Source organism: Loxodonta africana, chromosome 24, assembly GCF_030014295.1.
Source record: "Loxodonta africana isolate mLoxAfr1 chromosome 24, mLoxAfr1.hap2, whole genome shotgun sequence".
Lineage (NCBI taxonomy): Eukaryota > Metazoa > Chordata > Mammalia > Proboscidea > Elephantidae > Loxodonta > Loxodonta africana.
In genome coordinates this window covers 60,417,237-60,435,797 of record NC_087365.1, presented here as the reverse complement: position 1 = coordinate 60,435,797, position 18,561 = coordinate 60,417,237, and positions in this window count along the sequence as shown.

Here is an 18,561-nt window from a genome sequence, read left to right as displayed (position 1 = left end):
GGATAAGAATACAGCCGACTTCTCATCAGGAACAACATGAGCCAGAAGACAATAGAGTAAAATCTTTAAAGAGCTGAAAAGAAAATTGTCAATCCAGAATTCTATGCCTAGTATAAATGTATCTGATAATGAAGACTTTTTTTTTTTTCCAAAATAACAAGAACTTGCAGAATTCATTACCAGCTATCTTACATGATAAGAAATGTTAAAGGAAGTTCATCAGACAAAAGCGGTATATGATACAGAAACTTGGATTTACAGAAAGAAACAAAGACCTCCAAAAACAGTTAAAATGAAGGTCATTATGAAAGACCTTTTTTTCTTATTTTTAATCACTCTAAAAGTAGTCTGTCTAAAGCAAAGGTAGCAATGCATTGTGGGTGTATAGTGCATGTAAAAATGAAACACATGCCAACAGTAGCACAAAGGGTGGACTAGAGGAGTTTAGACTTATGGTTATACAAGGTGTGAAGCAGCGCAATAACATTAGAAGGTCGGCTAATTAATTAAAGATATGTATTGCAACACTTTGTAACACTTAGGGTAACCAATACAGTTTTTAAAGCAGAGTCGTAAAAGAAGGACTACGTGGTCTAGCTTTGTCTCACCCCACTGTCCTCTCTTCATGCCCAGTTCATCGCACCGGCCTTTCATTTGTTCTGTGAACACCACAAGTAAGTTCCTAGCTCAGGTCTTTGCAAACGCTGTTCCTTTTGTTGGGATGGAACTTCATAGCCACTTCACAAGCCCGGACCCGTCTCATAATTCAGATAAGCCATCACATGTCATCTCATTAGGAAGGACTTCCAAGATGGCATCATCTAAATAGGCCTCACCTAGTCATTTTCTAGGAATCCCTGGGTGATGCAAACAGCTAAGAGCTCGACTACTAATCGGAAGGTTGACATTCAGACCCACTCAGAGAAGAAAGGCCTGGGATCTACTTCTGAAAGGTCACAGTCTTGAAAACCCTATGGAACGCAGTTCTACTCTGACACACATGGGAGTCTTATGAGTTAGAATCGACTCGACGGCAACTGGTTTGGGTTTTTCTTTAGTCATTTTCTAGGGAGTCAAACATATCAAAGATCGTGAAGATGGCACAGAACTGGGCAGTGTTTTTCTTTTACACACAAGGTTGCCATGAGCCAGAGCCAACTTAGCAGTGACCAACAAGTCATTTTCAATCCCATTACCCTGTCTCATTTTCTTCATAACACCTGCTCTCTAAAATTATCTTCCTTATTCATTTACTTCTGCCTCCTGCCACTGGAATGCTAGCTCCGAAGAGGTCATATTCAAGGCTGTCTTGTTACCTCGTATCTCCAGTGCCTGGAACTGTGCCTGACACAGCAGACAATCAATATATACTCATTGACTTATTGGAAGAATGAGTGAGCACCGTGCCAGGCAAATGATAAATGCAGGTGGCTGAAGAGAAGAGGGTCTGCTCAGGACTGTAACAGGGAATTTATGGCTGACCTTGCAGAGAGGGAGAGAAACCAAGGATAAATTTTGTGTCAAAGTTTAGAGGAGAAATAGAAGTTTGCTTGAGCTGAAATGAAGAAAGAATATGTTTCAGGCAAATGGGGACACATAAAAAATACACAGATGCATAAAATGAACTGGCGTGGAGGAGGATTATAAAGAGCCCTGATCACTGAAATCCTTAATAAGCAGGTAGTGGACAGTGCTGGCCTGGATTAAGACGGGTAATGTGAAGACTTGGCCATCATGTTTGGAGTGTTGACATCGTCCTGGAGGCAGTGGGGAGTCATGAAGCTCTTTGAGTTTGGAAATCACAATATATGGTTGGTGTGTTAAAAAGATAATGCCAGGTACATACCCAGAAGAAGTGAAAGCAGAAACACAAACAGAAACCTCAACACCAAAGTTTATCACAGCACTTTTCGAGTTAGCCAAATGTGTAAACACCTGATAGGTCCATCAGCAGATGAAAGGGTAAACAAAATGTGGTCCAGGAAGAGAAATGAAGTCCTGATGCAGGCCACAACATGGATGCACCTTGAAAACATCCTCCTGAGTGAAATAAGTCAAAAGGACAAATACTGTATAATCTCACTTATATGAAATAAGCAACGATATTTTATAAATTTATTAGTAGTTTCCAGTGGTGGGAGGGATGGGGATAGTGAGGCTGCTTAGGGGGCACTGAGCTTATGTTAATGGTGGTGGGATAATTTGGGAAAGGATAGTGAGAATGGCTGTATCACGTGAAGAATGTAATCAGTGTCACTGAATTGTACACACAGAAATGGCTGAATTGGCAAATGCTTTGTTGTGTATATTTTCACCACACACACAGAGAGAGATAATACCGTGGCTAGTGCACAGGAAAGACTGTAAGATGAGGACCCAAAATCAAACCCACTGCCGTTGATTCCAACTCACAGCAACCCTATAGGGTTTCCAAGGCTGTAAATCTCTACAGAAGCAGGCTGCCACATCTTTCCTTCATGGATCCCCTGGTGGGTTCGAACTGCCGACCTTATGGTTGACAGCTGAGAGCTTTAACTACTGCACCATCTGCAGAGTTAAGATGAGGATCAGAGGACCTTTTAGGTGGTTCTTGCAATAGCAAGTCTGAAAGATGCTGAGTCAATGAATAAAAGGATGGTGAGAAGAAATGGGACTGAGCCATTCAGGAGGTATAGCCAACAAGGCTGGTTGACTCATAGGCCGTGGGGTGAGGAAGAGGGAAGGGTCCATGCTTTCTCTGAGGACTCAAGGTGCAGAGATGGGCGATGCTTCAAGCCTGCATAGGAAATTGGAAGAGGAACACTTCTGTGAGGCCACAAGAGCAGAAGATGAGCTAGAGTTTCCACAGGATGCTCCTGAGCTGTCAGGGGGGACCAGGTAGAGGTGGTCAGTGGACAGACAGAAATCAGTGTTAGGAGTTAACAAGACAGATGTTATTTAAGATGTAGATGTGGAATCAACAATATAGAGATTTCTGCCATCACTGTAAGATTGGAGGAGATGACCCAGGGAGAGGCCAGTAGAAAAAGGGCATAGTATTCACTCTTCTGTATTTTTCCCCTAAACTGGAAATACCTAGATTTCTTACTTTACTTCTACGCTGTGGCACTTTATTTTTCCTCTCCTTTCCAATAAGCATGTCACAAATAAAATATGCAACTACGTCTACATGTAATTAAATATTTCCCAGAAAACTCAGGTTGCGTTTGTACTTCAGTGATTCCTTTTCTGCAGGTTGCCGTGGCTGCCTCTTCCTTTTAAATATTGTTCACACTATCTCGTGCGATGGTTGCTCCTCAGTGGGTCTTGAATGAATGTTAGATGATAATAATTACATGCACAGCTGGAATGGCACTGCCATAGGACCAGCAGCTATTCCATTCCATAACGTTGTCATTTTGGAATTAAAAAAAAGAGAGAGAGAGAATTTGTTCTTCCTTTATATATATATATATATATATATATATAAAGGAAGAACAAATATATAAAAATATATATATATATATATTTTTTATATTAGAGTGGAAACCCTGGTGGTGTAGTGGTTAAGTGCTACGGCTGCTAATCAAGACTGCAGCAGTTTGAATCCACCAGGAGCTCCTTGGAAACTCTACGGGGCAGTTCTACTCTGTTCTGTAGGGTCGCTATGAGTCGGAATTGGCTTGACGGCAGTGGGTTTGGTTTTTTTATATTATAGCATTGGATCAGAATCACAGGTTTCAAACTCAATAATAAGAGCAATTTCCTATAATGGTGGTGGGGAGGAAAATACCATTTATTAAACGCCTCCTGTGTGACCGGCATTGTGGCGATGTAGATAGATAAATACCCAGGAATATGTACAGAGATGTAAAATGTATGCTGTAATGCCAGGCGGTTATTTCCAAATGGGAGGATTACAAGTGTTTATCCTTTTCATTTCATACTTTATAGTTCCTTTTTTAAAACTTTTAATGAGCAGGCATTGCTTTTAAAATACACTGTTACATATATGTATATATATATTTTTTAATATACACAGGCTATATATGAATCAGGCAAGAGGTAAACAGAGATAATAAGAGCTTTTTGTCTTATCTGGGAAGAGGTATAAGAAACAATTATTCTTAGATGACTTTATGTCGAGGATGCATTGCCAGAAGAAGTATAACATCCAAGTTAATAGAGGGAAAAAGTGGAATATTAAAAATGCTCAATTAACTTAAGAGAAGGCACGTATTCACGCACAAGAGCCTCAGTAGATGGAACAAAGAGAATACTGCCAGCTCTCTGAAGGCAGAATTGGACTTAGTAGGTTACAGAATTAAACCAAAATATATCAACAGTAATTTTAAATGAAAATGAATTTATGCTTCAATTAAAAGACAGAGATTTTCAGACTAGTTTAAAGACGATCGTAGATTTCTACTTCTGCCCACCAGGAATAATGGGGTTCAAAAATCAACCTATCAGCATCAACATGGAAAAGTGCATGATACAAAAGACAGCAAACATTTTTGAGATATTGTGCAATAGGCCCTATGGGAATATAATCCCCATGAAACCACAAATAAGCAAGATAAGTCCTACTGTTGTTGCTGTTAGCTGCCTTGAGTCAATTTGACTCATAGTGACCCCATCGGATGGAGTAAAATTGCCCCATAGGGTTCCCTAGGCTATAGTCTTCACAGAAGCAGGTCACCAGGTCTTTCTCCTGCTGGGTGGGTTTGAACCACCAACCTTTCAGTTAGCAGTTGAGTGCTTAACTGCTGCATCACCAGGGCACCTAAAAGTGCTATAAGTGCCCAGGATTTCTGCCCAGAATAAAACACCTACGTCTATACCTGTGTTTGAGAATTTGAGGATCTGAGAGAAGAGGGTTATGCAGAGAAAGAGCTCCAGAAATCTGTGCAGGGATCCCCTTGAGCATTTGACTGATACTAAAATACATGTATATATAGGGTGAAATTCCGTGAGACTGGACTAGAAGAAAACTCGTGGGGAAAGAGTGCTTAAAGAAATATGATTCGTACAGTCAGTATTATTTAGATTTGCCCTCATCTTTACCTTTTGTTGTTGTTGTTTTTCATTATTTTTTCTGACCTTCACTCTGAAGTAAGGTTCCTTTTGCTTGAAGAGCAACTTTAGTATTTCCTTGGTGATGATGGAACTCCTGTTTATGTTTGCTTGAGAAGGTATTTATTACTAAAGTTTGTTTTGCTGGGTAGAGAATTCCACCTTGGCAGCTGCATTTGTTTTCCTCAGCATTTTAAAACCTTCTTTTTGTTTGTTTTGTTTTTAATTTTCCTGTCTTCTGGCTGTATTTATTCTTCTGAGAGGGGGATTTTTGACTTAGGTTTCAGTAGTTTTACCAAGATGCACCTTACTGCGCATTATTATTATTTTTTAATTTAGTATGTTTTGGGCTTGTAAAGCCTTGGTGGAGCAAATGGTTAAGTGCTCAGCTGCTAACCAAAAAGCTCTGAGGGAGAAAGACCTGGCAATCTGCTTCTGTAAAGATTAGAAACAAGAAAACCCTATGGGGCAGTTCTTCTGTGTCATATGTGGTTGCTATGAGTCAGAATTGACTCAACAGCACACAGCAACAACAACAACAAAGCTTTGTAGGTTTATGACTTTATGTCTTTTATTAGTTTTGAGACCTTAACCAATATAATATTGCTTCAGCCCAGTTTTCTCTCTTCTCCTCTGGGATTCCAATTATATATGTGCTGGTCCTTCTGTCAGTGTTGTCAATGTCTCTTACACTCTCTTCTGTGGTTTCTCTTCTTTGTCACCGTATGCTTTACTCGGGACATTGCTAGATGACCCATCTTCCAGTTCACTGATTCTGTCAGCATCCAATCTATGTTATCTTCATTTCCTGAGTTCTGAGTTCTAAATATTTATCCATATACTTTCCTGTTCTAATTATTCCAATTTTTTTTTTTTTTAAATATAGTTTTCAGTTTCTCTGTAGAAATTCTCAATGGCTTCTACTTCCTTGAGCAGGATAATGATAGTTATTTTGTAGTCCGACAACTCTAATTTCTGGATCTCCTTTGGATTTTCTTTTATTGTCTTTTTTTTTTCCTGCTGTTTTTAAATACATCCTGTGCTGTTCTCATTTGTACCTGGTTATTTTATTTTGTGTGCCAGACATTACATTTTAAAAATTGCAGAAATAACTCACGGCCTAGCTGATGATATTCATGTTTGCTACAGCAATCTTGAATCACCTCAATCCAGTTTCAGTGGTGGAGACAATTAGAAGCTGAATTGTGTGTCCTGCAAGGACCTGTCTACTCGTGGTTCACTTTATTATCACAGTTTGATCTCACAACCTCTCACCTGCTCCCTACATAATTGGCCAGTGCCCACAGATAAAAATACCTTCCCAAATGTGAGCTCAAATTCCCTGCATCGCATCCCAGCCATTCTTCCCTATCTTGTTAGTTTTCCATTGCACTCTGCCAGCAGAATTTTTCTCAGGTTTTACAATTTCTCTAGCTGTCCTAGTTTTGAGGGTTGGTCTTCTCTACCCAGTCTGCCATTTTTTAAAAAAAAGATTATTTATTCATTAAATACATATTTATTGACCTCAGAACCAAACCTGTTGCCATCAAGTTGATTCTGACTCACAGCAACCCTAGGGATAGAGTAGAACTGCCCCACAGGGTTTCCAAGAAGCTGCTGGTGGATTCAAACTGTGACTTTTTGGTTAGCAGCTGCGCTCTTAAGCCCTGTGCCACCAGTATTTGTCAGGAAGCTGTTAACCAAGTGGTCGGCAGTTTGAATTCACCAGATGCTCCTTAGAAACCCTGTAGGGCAGTTTTTCTCTGTCCTATAGGACTACTGTGAGTCTGAATCAACTGAATGGCAAAGGGTTTGCTTTTTTTTTTTTTTCTTCTTATGGTATGTTAGGCGTTGGGGATTCAGTGATGAGCCAGAGGGAGAATGAGACCTCCTGGCCACACAGAGTTGATAATCCAGTGTTCTAATGACCTGGGGTTTCTTCCTGTAGTGCCTTACAAAGGGCTGCTTTGAAATGAATCCAGAAAACCATCATGGTCCACAGAACTGGCTGGGCTGACACTGTGAGCAGATTCCTAGAACTGTGTTGTAGAATCTCACAGCAAATACATCAAAGATAGTCTTGTATTGATGACCTAAAGTGTGTTGTTTTTGCTGTTGGGTGTCATTGAGCTGATTTTTGAGCCATAGCAACACTGTGTGACAGATTAGAACTGCACAACAGAGCTTTCTAGGCTGTAATCTTTATGGAAGCAAATCTCTAGGTCTTTCTCCCGAGGACCTGCTGGGTGGGTTCAAACTGTTAGCCATTTGATTAGCAGCTGAACACTTAACTGTTGCTCCACATGGCTCCTTGACCTAGAGTGTAAGGCATGGAAAGTCAAATGTGTCTTCTTACGCAATGTGTCTCCTCCAGCAATGCCACAGACTAACCATAATTACTATGCTTCTTGCAAGCCAGACTAGTCATACTTATGATCTAATTGTGGCAATAGGGAAGAGAGAAGTTGAAAGAACTTAGTTAAGAGCCATTTAAAATTTAAACAGTGTGCACAGTCATAAAAGGCTCATGGTATTCTAAAGGAGCATTACTGCCTTAGAACCCTATTCCCACATGTTTACACTATCTCTTCAAAGGCCCATTAGATCTAAACTCTTTGATGTATGACCAGCTACTTCAGTGGTGACTTTCTGTTAACTCAAATTTAAACCCAGTGGGGAAAAGGACAAATTGGCTCTTTTATCAAACACTTCCAGTATCAGCTCACAATGAGCTGGGACATTCTCCCCCTACTTAAAAGCTACATGATCGGTTTATGAGCAGGACAAAGTGAATAAATATTCAGCCCAGGAGCTTGATTAGAAAATAAAATCATGTCCACACACACCAGGGCATTGCACGCTATTTTCTTCAAGTGGAGTTTTTCTAACAATCTCCCCCAGGAGACAGCAAGCCCAACAGGTGGGTAAGACAGGAGACACCAAGAGCTCACTGGCTCTCACCAGCAAGTACGTGGGGAAGGTCTGGGATGTCTGTGCCCTGGGATGCTGCCAACTAATGTCTAGGGAAAGACAGATATGCTGATGGGTATGGAAGAAGGTTGTTCTGTAACGTCTGAGAGATTGTCTTTATGGGCATGTTGCTATGCGAGTGGAATTGGGTGGACACACCACCAATGCACTTTATTTTCTCTTGGGGAAGACTAAATGCTTGTTGCACTTGTGGCCTGTCTTAATCTGGGTTCTCTAGAGGAGCAAAACCAGTGAAATGTGTATATAAATACATACGGTGAGGTGTACTTCAAGGAAATGGCTCACACAATTGTGGTGGCTGGCAAGTACCAAATCCATGGGTCAGGTGGCCAGCTGGAGACCTCTGCCTGCTCTTGGGGTTGCAGGGACTTACAAATCCTAAATCTACAGGCCAAGCAGCAGGCCAGGGGCTTCTGCCGGCTTATGTCCCGAGAACCAGAGGTCAGGCAATGAGAAAAGAGCAGGGTCAAGAGACAGCAAGCTTTGCCTGAACATCCGTTTATAGACTGGAGGCAGGCCACGCCCCCAAGGAAACACCTTTTTCAACTGATTGACTGATCACCCAGACCACATCATGGAAGATGATTACATCACACTGCCCATGCCTTTGGGCAGAGGCCACTGCTATGCATTGGAAGGTGGGAGACAAGCTGAGGGCAGTGTGAGAGGGAGACTCACTTATCCAGTTCATGCCAGAACCTCCTGGCCTTTCTCTTAGAAGAGGTATCATTCCTCTGGATCCCTAGGGTGCGTAAATAGTTAAGCACTCAGATGCTAACCAGAAGGTTAGAGGTTGAAGTCCACCAAGAAGTGACTTGGAAGAAAGGCCAGGCAATCTACTTTTGAAAAATCAGCCATCTAAAACCCTACAGAGCACGGTTCTAGTCTGATGTACGCATTGGGCCATCATGCATCAGGATTAACTCAGCGGGAATGTGTTTGTTTTTTTGGTTTTAGCATATCCTCTGAAACTCAGCTTACCCACCGAAGAGAAGGAGGAAGGGCATAAAGAGATGTAAGACTTTAAAAAACAAAACAAATAATTTGTCTAGAGAATACATGAAATACTTTTGCTTTTTAATTTTTAATCGTGTTGTGAAGAATCCTTTCTAAAGATGAAAAGGAACTATAAATTTTCAAAAATCTACATGACAAAAAAATCACTGTAAAAAAAAAGCAAAAAACCCTATGAGGAACTGGGAAAAGCACTTGGTATTTGTGCTACAAAGGACCAATTTTTAAAAACTAAAAGTAAATAGTTTTGGTAAATTGATAACAAAAAATAAGTCTATTATATATTCATCGAGCTCAGGAAAATGCAACTGGCCCTTAAATACGTGAAACGACACCCAGCGTTAAACGCAACTGCAAACAGCGCTGAAGTCTCATTTTTCTCGCTAACCATATTGGCAAATATTTGATAGCCCAAACTTGACCAGCCTTTGTGGAATAGACCCTTCTATATGTGACTCCATGGGAGAAAGATGTGGCCGTCTAATTCCACAGAGATTTACAGCCTTGGAAACCCTATAGGGTTGCTATGAGTCAGAATTGACTGGACGGCAATGACCAGTAGGAGTACAAACTGGTAATGTTGGACATTTGGCAAAATCTATCAAAATTACAATTATATATAACCTTCGACTTCGGCCTTTCAATCCTAAAAACGTATGCTAAAATAGACCTACGTGTGTGTAAAGTAATTTACTTGCATGGTCATTCATTGCAGGCAGCATTGTACTATAGCAAAATACTGAATGCGATCTAAACATGAATCAGTAGATTTGCTTCCATGTAATTCTTCACAGCTTTTACAGGAGATGACGTGCTTCTATATGTACTGATACAGGATGATCTCCAGTATGTATAATAAAAAAATCAAAGTATAAATCAATGGCTATGACTGCTATCGCTTGTGATAAAATGTATACCCAATGGACGCATTGGAATGTATTAGACAGCACACACTGAAAACTGCTAACAACCCTGATTCCTTGGGGAGAACTCAGTGTCTGGGAGACAGAACAGATAGGACACCTCATACCCCATTCTACCTTAGCATTTTAAACCACACAAGTACTTAAATAAAGAGTTCTGAGGCAAATATGACAAAATGCTAATATCTATTTAGAAGTGGGTACCTGGATATCTGTTCTATTGTTATCCGCACTTTCAGGCTTATTTGAAATGTTTCATAATTAAAATGTAAAAATAAAAAAGTCACGTCTTTTCTAAGTTTTTTTTTTTTTTTTTTTAACATTCCCGCACATACACACCTAAATTCTTCCATGTTTTTGAGAAGCATGCCTATATTATTCGGCAATTTGTTAGTTGCCAAAGAAAGAAACACAATTCAAACTGGCTTTAGCCAAGTAGAGGAAGGACTGGCTTGTACATCTGCAAGTCCCGAGGTTTGTCTGTAGACAGGATTGGATCCAGGGGCCCAGATGATGTGGTCTCTCCTCTGTCTCCCTTCTTCTCCGTCTCTACTTTCATCTGCATGAGCTTCCTTCCCAGGCAGGCTCTCCTCCTGTGGCGGCATGTTGCTGTTTGAGTTGCCATTGGGTCAGGTCTGACTACATAAAACAGAATGAAACACGGCCCGGTCCTGCGCCATCTTCATGATCACTGGTGTGTGTGAGGCCACTGTTGCGGTTATTGTGTCAATCCATGTCACTGCAGGTTGCTCTTGTTTCACTGACCTTCTGCTTTACTAACACGATGTCCTCTTCCAGCAATCGGTCTTTCCAGATGATGCATCCAAAGCAAGGGAGCTGATGTTTCTTCACTCTCGCTTCTAAGGAACATTCTCGTTGCATTTCTTCCAAAACTGATTTGTTCGTTCTTCTGGCAGTCAATATTCTTCACCAACACCAGAGTTCGAATGCGTCAATCCTTCTGTCTTCCTTTTTTTTTGTTGTTCCGTTTTCACATGCATTTAAGGCGATTTAAAAGACCATGGCTTGAGTCAGGTGCATCTTAGTCGTCAAAGTGACCTCCTGGTTTTTTAAAACTTTTAAGAGGTGTTTTTTTGTGGCAACGGGCATAAGGAGCTCCAAGCTTATAGCTTTCTAGTTTAGTAACTTCCAGTAAAGAGTAAAATTCCTTCAGTTGTTCAGAAAAAGCTCTGGGCTCCTTCAGTCGTGTGACCTCTCCTGTCCTGTCACTGTAGACTGAGTGGTCAGGTCTAACCCACATCATTATTGGGGCTAGGCTTGTGGCTACCTCCCCTCAAACCCAGGTCTGTGAGTGAGAAACAAACAGTTCAACAAAGGAAGACTGAGATTCTAGGGTCCTAAGAAGGAAAAACGGATGCCATAAGCAAGTCATGGTAGCAGATGTCCATGAAAACATTTCTACTCTCAGCACTTCTCTGGGCACAATGATGAAAATATACCTGTTGTAGGTATCTGCGTGTTGAACTCTGGGGTACCATTCCTGAAGCTTAAGGGGAAAAGTACTGTTCCAAGCTCCACTGTCAGTTTGTCATTCCGTGGTGGCTTGTGTGGTGGCCACCAGTGTTTCAAATACCAGTGGAGTCACCCATGGTGAGCAGGTTCCGGTGGAGCTTCTAGACTAAGACACACTAAGAAGAAAGGCCTGGGGAAATTAGCCAGTGAAAACCCTATGAATCACAATTAAATGTTGTCTGATACAGTGCTGGAAGATGAGCCCCCTAGGTTGTAAGGCACTCAAAATATACAATGGCGCAAGAATAGAGCATATCGATGATCATGAAAATGGAGAGGGATTGGACAACGTTTTGTTCTGTTGTATATGTGCTCACCATGAGTCAGAGCAAACTTGGCAGCAACTAACAACAACTGTTTCAAACTGACTTTCAACTTCCAGGAAATAACCAATGTTTACATATTTCTTCAGATTGTCGTTGTGTGTCATTTTTCTCTTTCTTCCTACAGACTCCAGCCCACCACAGTCATCTCCCTTTGTTTTGTAATAATCGCTTTTCAAAGGGACTGTGCCTGGTATCATGTAGAGCGCCCCACATTCTGGAATATTTTATTGTTTCCTTATCTGGATAGTGAGCCCAATCCTTTATCCCTGGATCCCATGCGAACAAGCAGTTACCTCTAAAGTCTGGATTAGATTTAGATTAAATACGTGGTTAGCAGGACACTTCCTGGGAAATGCTGTCTGCTTCTTATAGGTTCCCATCAGGCACCACACAACGGCAGCCCCATACATGGTGACAAACTTGCTTAAGCTGTGACAAGACTTCTCCACTGTGAAGGCACACTTTCCCCTTTGCAAACACCTAGTCATGGATGGGCAGGTACTTTGAAAGGGAGAGATAGCCTTCCCATCAGCTTTTGCTGAATGATTTTGGCAGTCACCAATGATCCCTGCCTGGATCACATTATTTCACTTGGAATTGCAAAGGGGTGATAACTAAATCTGTTGTTCCTGCCTCATTTATTACATGGCACTTCTTTAATAACTGAGGAGAAACTGGCTCTGTTCTTAATTAACCGAATTAATTAATTAATTCAGTTAAGTGCTTAATTCTTTCTCATTAGTGACCCATTTTCAGGGTAAGGAGGGGTTTATAATTGTCATTTTCAGTGGTTACAAATGGCTTTTTTTTTTTTTTCTTTGTCACAATTTGGGCTGTCCAAAATCTAAAGCTAAGGCGACATTTAGGACGGAAGATGTTTATTAAGGGTCGGCACCTGTGAAGAGAGGGGGCTGGACTGGGCGAGGGAGAAGTTGGACTGAGACGCTGGAGGGTGACTCTGCAGAAGTGGGCAGCTGCCAAACTGACCTGCATGGGTGGAAGTGACTGGACATTGTGCCCGCTCACTCAGTTGCCCTCCCCACCCCCCAAGGACATGACCATGGGCAAGGTGGCCCTCTGAACTTGAAGCCAACCCTGAAGGAGTTCACAGATGAAGACTGCTGACCACTCTTCCCACAGCTGGTTGTCCAGTCCTTTTTTGAAGGGGACAAGCATTGTCACGGCTACCACACCCTCTGAGTATTTTACTTTGTGTTTGTTCTATTTTATTTTGCTTTGCAATTTCATCGTGGACTCCTATTTTAGTATAATTAAAAAAAATTTTTTTTTTTTGGATATTCAAGTTGTCCCACATTTAACCAATGGAGTTCCCTTTGAAACACTGTTATTTGTCATTGAGCTCTGTAAAACTGGTGTGGGGTGATGTCTGACCTTCTCTAATTTCACAAGGGGAAAGGAAAATCAAGATCAATGTCCCAAGGCTGGTTCCTGTGAGGTGGGAGGTCAGCTATGCCTCCTCTCTCAGCCATCTTTACCAACTCTGACGCCAGCTGTCCCTCCCACAGCACTCTCTACTTCTCTGCTGGGTTCGATAATTCATTGCAGGTTACAGTTCAGGCTCAAGAACTTTGAGGATACAATTCTTCCATCAGGATAGTCTCTTCCCAGCTGTGCTCGAAGGCACGCCTCTGCCTGGGCCTAGGCCTCTGCCCAAAGGCACTCAGTTTTCTCTCTCCCTAGGCTGGAAGCCCACCACACCATCTCCTGGGTTTGGGTCTCTGCTGCTGGGTCTCTCCTGCCACCACTTCTCACCATCTTCAGTGTTACAGCTTGCTCTCTCTCAGTCTCTTGCTTCTGGGAGAGATCCCGGGTCCAAAGGACGTGCTTTCTGCTCCTGGCTGTTCTTCTTTGGTGGTGGTTGGATCCTCCTCTCTGCTCTGAAATTAGCTTTTTTTTTAAGGCAAAACTGACCAATGCCCTTGGGTTACCCTATTACACAGTCCCGCCCAATCACCTGGGTGGGAGTTACAAGGCCATGGCTAGAAAGGCCACATGAAAGTAATCAATTGCACTGCAGCTCTAATTCCTTCTTAATGGGAAATGGTATTTAGAAGCCAAGATCTGAGCTTGTGTGCTCATTGCCACTGAGGTATCGTTGTTTCTAGCCCCTCTAAGTGGATGGAGCTAGGAGATACGGATATTAAATGGATAATTCATTTTATAAGGACCAGCACAAAGCTGGTTATATGAGGCAGAGGTTAAAGATGTCCCAAACGTCCGGCTTCTTCATACAGCTATACCACTCCATCATCTCTAACTACAACCATCTCTCTCCTCTCAGTACTCTCCCTACAGTCTCTTGGTTCTGTAATTCACTGCAACATCTCAAAGAACTCACAAACTGTACTTGCACTTAAGTGGTTTATTAGAGAAGTAGCAGGGTACAACTCAGGATCAGGAACAACTCAGAAGTAACAGGAACAACTCAGGATATAGTTCTTGATCAGAGCAGCTTCTTCTCACCCTCTGCTGCTGGGCCCTGCTCGGGCCCTTGTCAGGCAAGTGCTACGACCTTAGCTTGGGTTAGCAAGCCCCACCACAGTCTTCTTGAGCTGGTTTCTGCCATCTCATGCTGCTATTGCTCTTGCTACTGCTGCACTGCTGTGTCTTGCTGCCTTGCATGTTACAACTTCTCCCTCTTTCTTTTTGTCTCCTTTTAAGCCTAACAGGATGGCAAAACTGACAAATCCCCTTTTAGGTCCTGTTCACCTTATTTGCATGGCCCCACCCCCACAAGCTTTCCATGCACCTTATTTGCATTAGTAGCAAGCTGTCCAATCCCCTTGGTGGGCCACAAGCACCTTTTTGGCATAGTCCTACCCAATCATTATGTGGGAGTCACAAAGAGTATGGCTAAAAGGGCCATATTATGTAGTTCAAAATAGATATATTGATATGTAAACCAAAACACCTATTGCTGTTCATTCCACTTCACGGCAGACCTACGAGTTATGGCGTAGGACTGCTCCGTCTGTATCTCTTTCGTACAACATGGGCTATCTGCGCCTGTGTTGCATTTCTCTGCCACTGGAGGTTTATCAGTAGGCATTTGAGCCACTTCAGTACGGTCTGGCCTGGTGGCAGATACTGGTGCAACTGCCTGAAAAAACAAGAAAGTTGGTCTGTGCCACATTTGAGTGTTGAGAGCCATTTGCATGAGCGGATGCTTCCTGGAGGAGTGATTGTGTGAAACTTTTGTGTCTTTTGGCTTCTGTACAGTGGATGAGGCATGCAAGTATGTTTACGTTTCCTGTATGTTATTGGGAAGGCACGGTTACTGAGTGACGTTTGGAAATGTTCAAGTAAATGAGTTATTTTGGGGATGAAAACAGTTTGTGATGCACTTCCTGGACATGGACTGATATGACCTACAAGTGTACCAATATGGCCCACTCTAAATCAAACTGACAACAATTATTCACAGCAAGTGCCATGTTTATTTAGTATTCCACGTGTATTTTTGGAAATCTGAGTAAGATATTGTAAGGCCGAAGTGTAATCAGAAAGCGTGATATGCCATGGGACTGACAAGTCCCGCATGTGTGATGTGCTTCATGGAACATGAGACTAATATATCTGGTTTGGAATTGGCACCCCATTTTTTCAAATATTAAAAAAACTACCAATTCACAGTGATTCAGCAACCATTCCATTAGTGAAAAAACATGGCATCACCAAAAAATTCCAAAGGAGAAAAAAATTCACAGGTGAAGAGGGTTATGAAAGCAGGTCACCAGGCATCTCTTTTGTCACTGGATGAGTTCAAACAGCCAACTTTCTGGTTAGTAGCCAAGAGCAAACCATTTATACCATTCCCAACCATTCAGGGACCTCTATATTGATATACGTACATAAATGTATATTTAGGAGCCCTGGTGGCACAGAACAAATCTGTCTTGGAAGAAGTACAGCCAGATGCTCCTTAGAAGCGAGGATGGTGAGACTCCCTCTCACGTACTTTGCACATGTTATCAGGAGGGTCCAGTCCCTGCAGAAGGACATCATGCTTGGTAAAGTAGAGGGTCAGCAAAAAAGAGAAAGACCCTCGATAAGATGGACCAACATAGTGACTGCAACAATGGGCTTAAACATAGCAACAATTATGAGGATGACGCAGGACCGGGCAGTGTTTTGTTCTGTTGTGCACAGGGTTGCTATGAGTCAGAACTGACTGGACAGCAGCTAACAACAATGACAACATACGTGTGTGTGTATATATATATATGATATATACATTTATATATGTGATATGGAAATCCTGGCAGCATAGTGGTTAAGTGCTACAGCTGATAAACAAAGGGCCGACAGTTCAAATCTGCCAGGCGCTCCTTAGAAACTCTGTGGGGCAGTTCTTCTCTGTCCTATAGGCCCGCTATGAGTTGGAATCGACTCGATGGCACTGGGTTTGGGTTTTGGTTTATACGTGATATACACATTTATATATATCATACATATGTGTATATATGTATTTATGAATTTATATTTGTTGTTGTTTGTTGCTGTCAAGTCAAACCAACTCCTGGCAGCCCCATGTAGGCAGAGTAGAACCATGCTCCATAGAGTTTTCAAGACTGTGGACTTTCAGAAGCAGATTGCCAGGTCTGTCTTCCAAGGCACCTCTGGGTGGGTTTGAGCTGCCAATGGTCAGCTAGTACTTGAGTGCTTACCGTTGGCATCATTCAGTGACTCAGATTTGGAATGACAGTGATTGTTTTCTTATTTTCTTAGATTTTATATGTGTAATAGTTGTAACCACGCTTGGATCTACCACCCATGCCCATGGAAGCAGCAGTCAAGACATCAAACAGCATAGTGCATTGGGCAAATCTGCTGCAAAGGGTCTCTTTAAAGGCAAAGATGTCACTTTAGGGACTAAGGTGTTCCGGACCCAATCGTCTCATATGCAAATGAAAGCTGGATCATGAATAGGGAAGATCAAAGAAGAATTTATGCATCTGAATTATGGTTTTGGTGAAGAATAGTGAACATACCGTGGAGTGCCAGAAAAACATATAGTTGTACATATTTGCTCTAAAAACCGTAGTTTATAATAGCATGAAAACAGTTATTTATTCTAAAAGACAAATTAAATTGTGTCAAGTTAGGGTACCCAAATTACTGCTAACCATAAGCTTATGTTAAGATTTTTCTGCAGTTCTTTTTATCCTTAGAAAATTACCACCACAGATTTAGTCAGGTTGATATTTTCAAAGATTACCTGGAGCAATTTTTTTCTCTGTGCCATTATGTTACCATTATATCATTATATCGTTATGTTACTGGGTCCATTTGTTTCAGCTTCAGGGTTTCCTCTCCTTTAAAAAATATGTATTTTTTCGACTAAGTAAAGCTTCTGCATCCTTCAAATCTTTCAGTTCTAACTTCGACATCTTCTGTTTTGCTGAGATTCTTTTTTAATCTCTTAGTTTTGGGGCTCATAAAATCAGCATTTTGCAAATTTCTTATTTGAGTATATTGGCATTTCCTGTATACCCAGACGATGTTGATGTTAGGTGCCACTGAGTCGGTTCTGACTCATAGCAACCCGATGTACAACAGAGTGAAACACTGCCCAGCCCTGCATCATTCTCACAATTGTTGCTATGTTTGAGCCCATTGTTGTAGCCTCTGTGTCCAGCCATCTTGTCCAGGGTCTCCCTCTTTTTTGCTGACTTTTCAAGCATGATGTCCTTCTCCAGGGACTGGAACTTCCTGATAATATGTTCAAAGTATGTGAGAGGAAGTCTCACTGTCCTTGCCTCTAAGGAGCCTTCTGGCCATACTTCTTCCAAGACAGACTTGCTCATTCTTCTGGCAGTCTGTGATATAGTTAATACTCTTCACCAACACCGTAATTCAAAGATGTCAGTTCTTTTTTGGTCTTCCTTATCTATTGTCCAACTTTCACATGCGTATGAGGCAACTGAAAATACCATGACATCTTTCCTTTTCAACACTTTAAGGAGGTCTTTTGCAGCAGATTTTCTCAATGCAGCATGTCATTTGATTTCTTGGCTGCCTCTTCCATGGTTGTTGATTATGGAGCCAAGTAAAATGAAATCTTTGGCAACTTTAGTATTTTCTCCATTTATTGTGATGTTGCCTATTGGTTCAGTTGTGAGGATGTTTGTTTTCTTTTTGTTGAGGTGTAATCCATACTGATGTTCCTCAGTAAATGCTTCAAGTCCTCTTGCTTTCAGCAAGGAAGATTGTGTCACCTGCATAAGCAGATTGTTAGTGAGTCTTTCTCCAATTCTGATGTCTTGTTCTTCATATAGTCCAGTTTCTTGGATTATTTTCTCAGCATAGAGATTGATTAAGTATGGTGAAAGGATGCAACCCTGACACACACCTTTCCCTACTTTAAACCACGCAGTATCCCCTTGTTCTGTTCAAACTGCCTCTTGATCTATGTATAGGTTCCTCAATAGCACAAATAAGTGTCCTGGAATTTCCATTCTTCCCAATGTTATCCATAATTTGTTATGATCCACACAGTTGAATGCCTTTGCATAGTCAATAAAACACAGGTAAACATCTCTCTGATATTCTCTGCTTTCAGCCAAGATCCATGTGACATCAGCAATGATGTCCCTTGTTCCACATTCTCTTCTGAATCTGGCTTGAGTTTCTGGAAGTTCCTTGTTGATGTACTGCTGCAACCACTTTCGAATGATCTTCAGCAAAATTTTACTTGC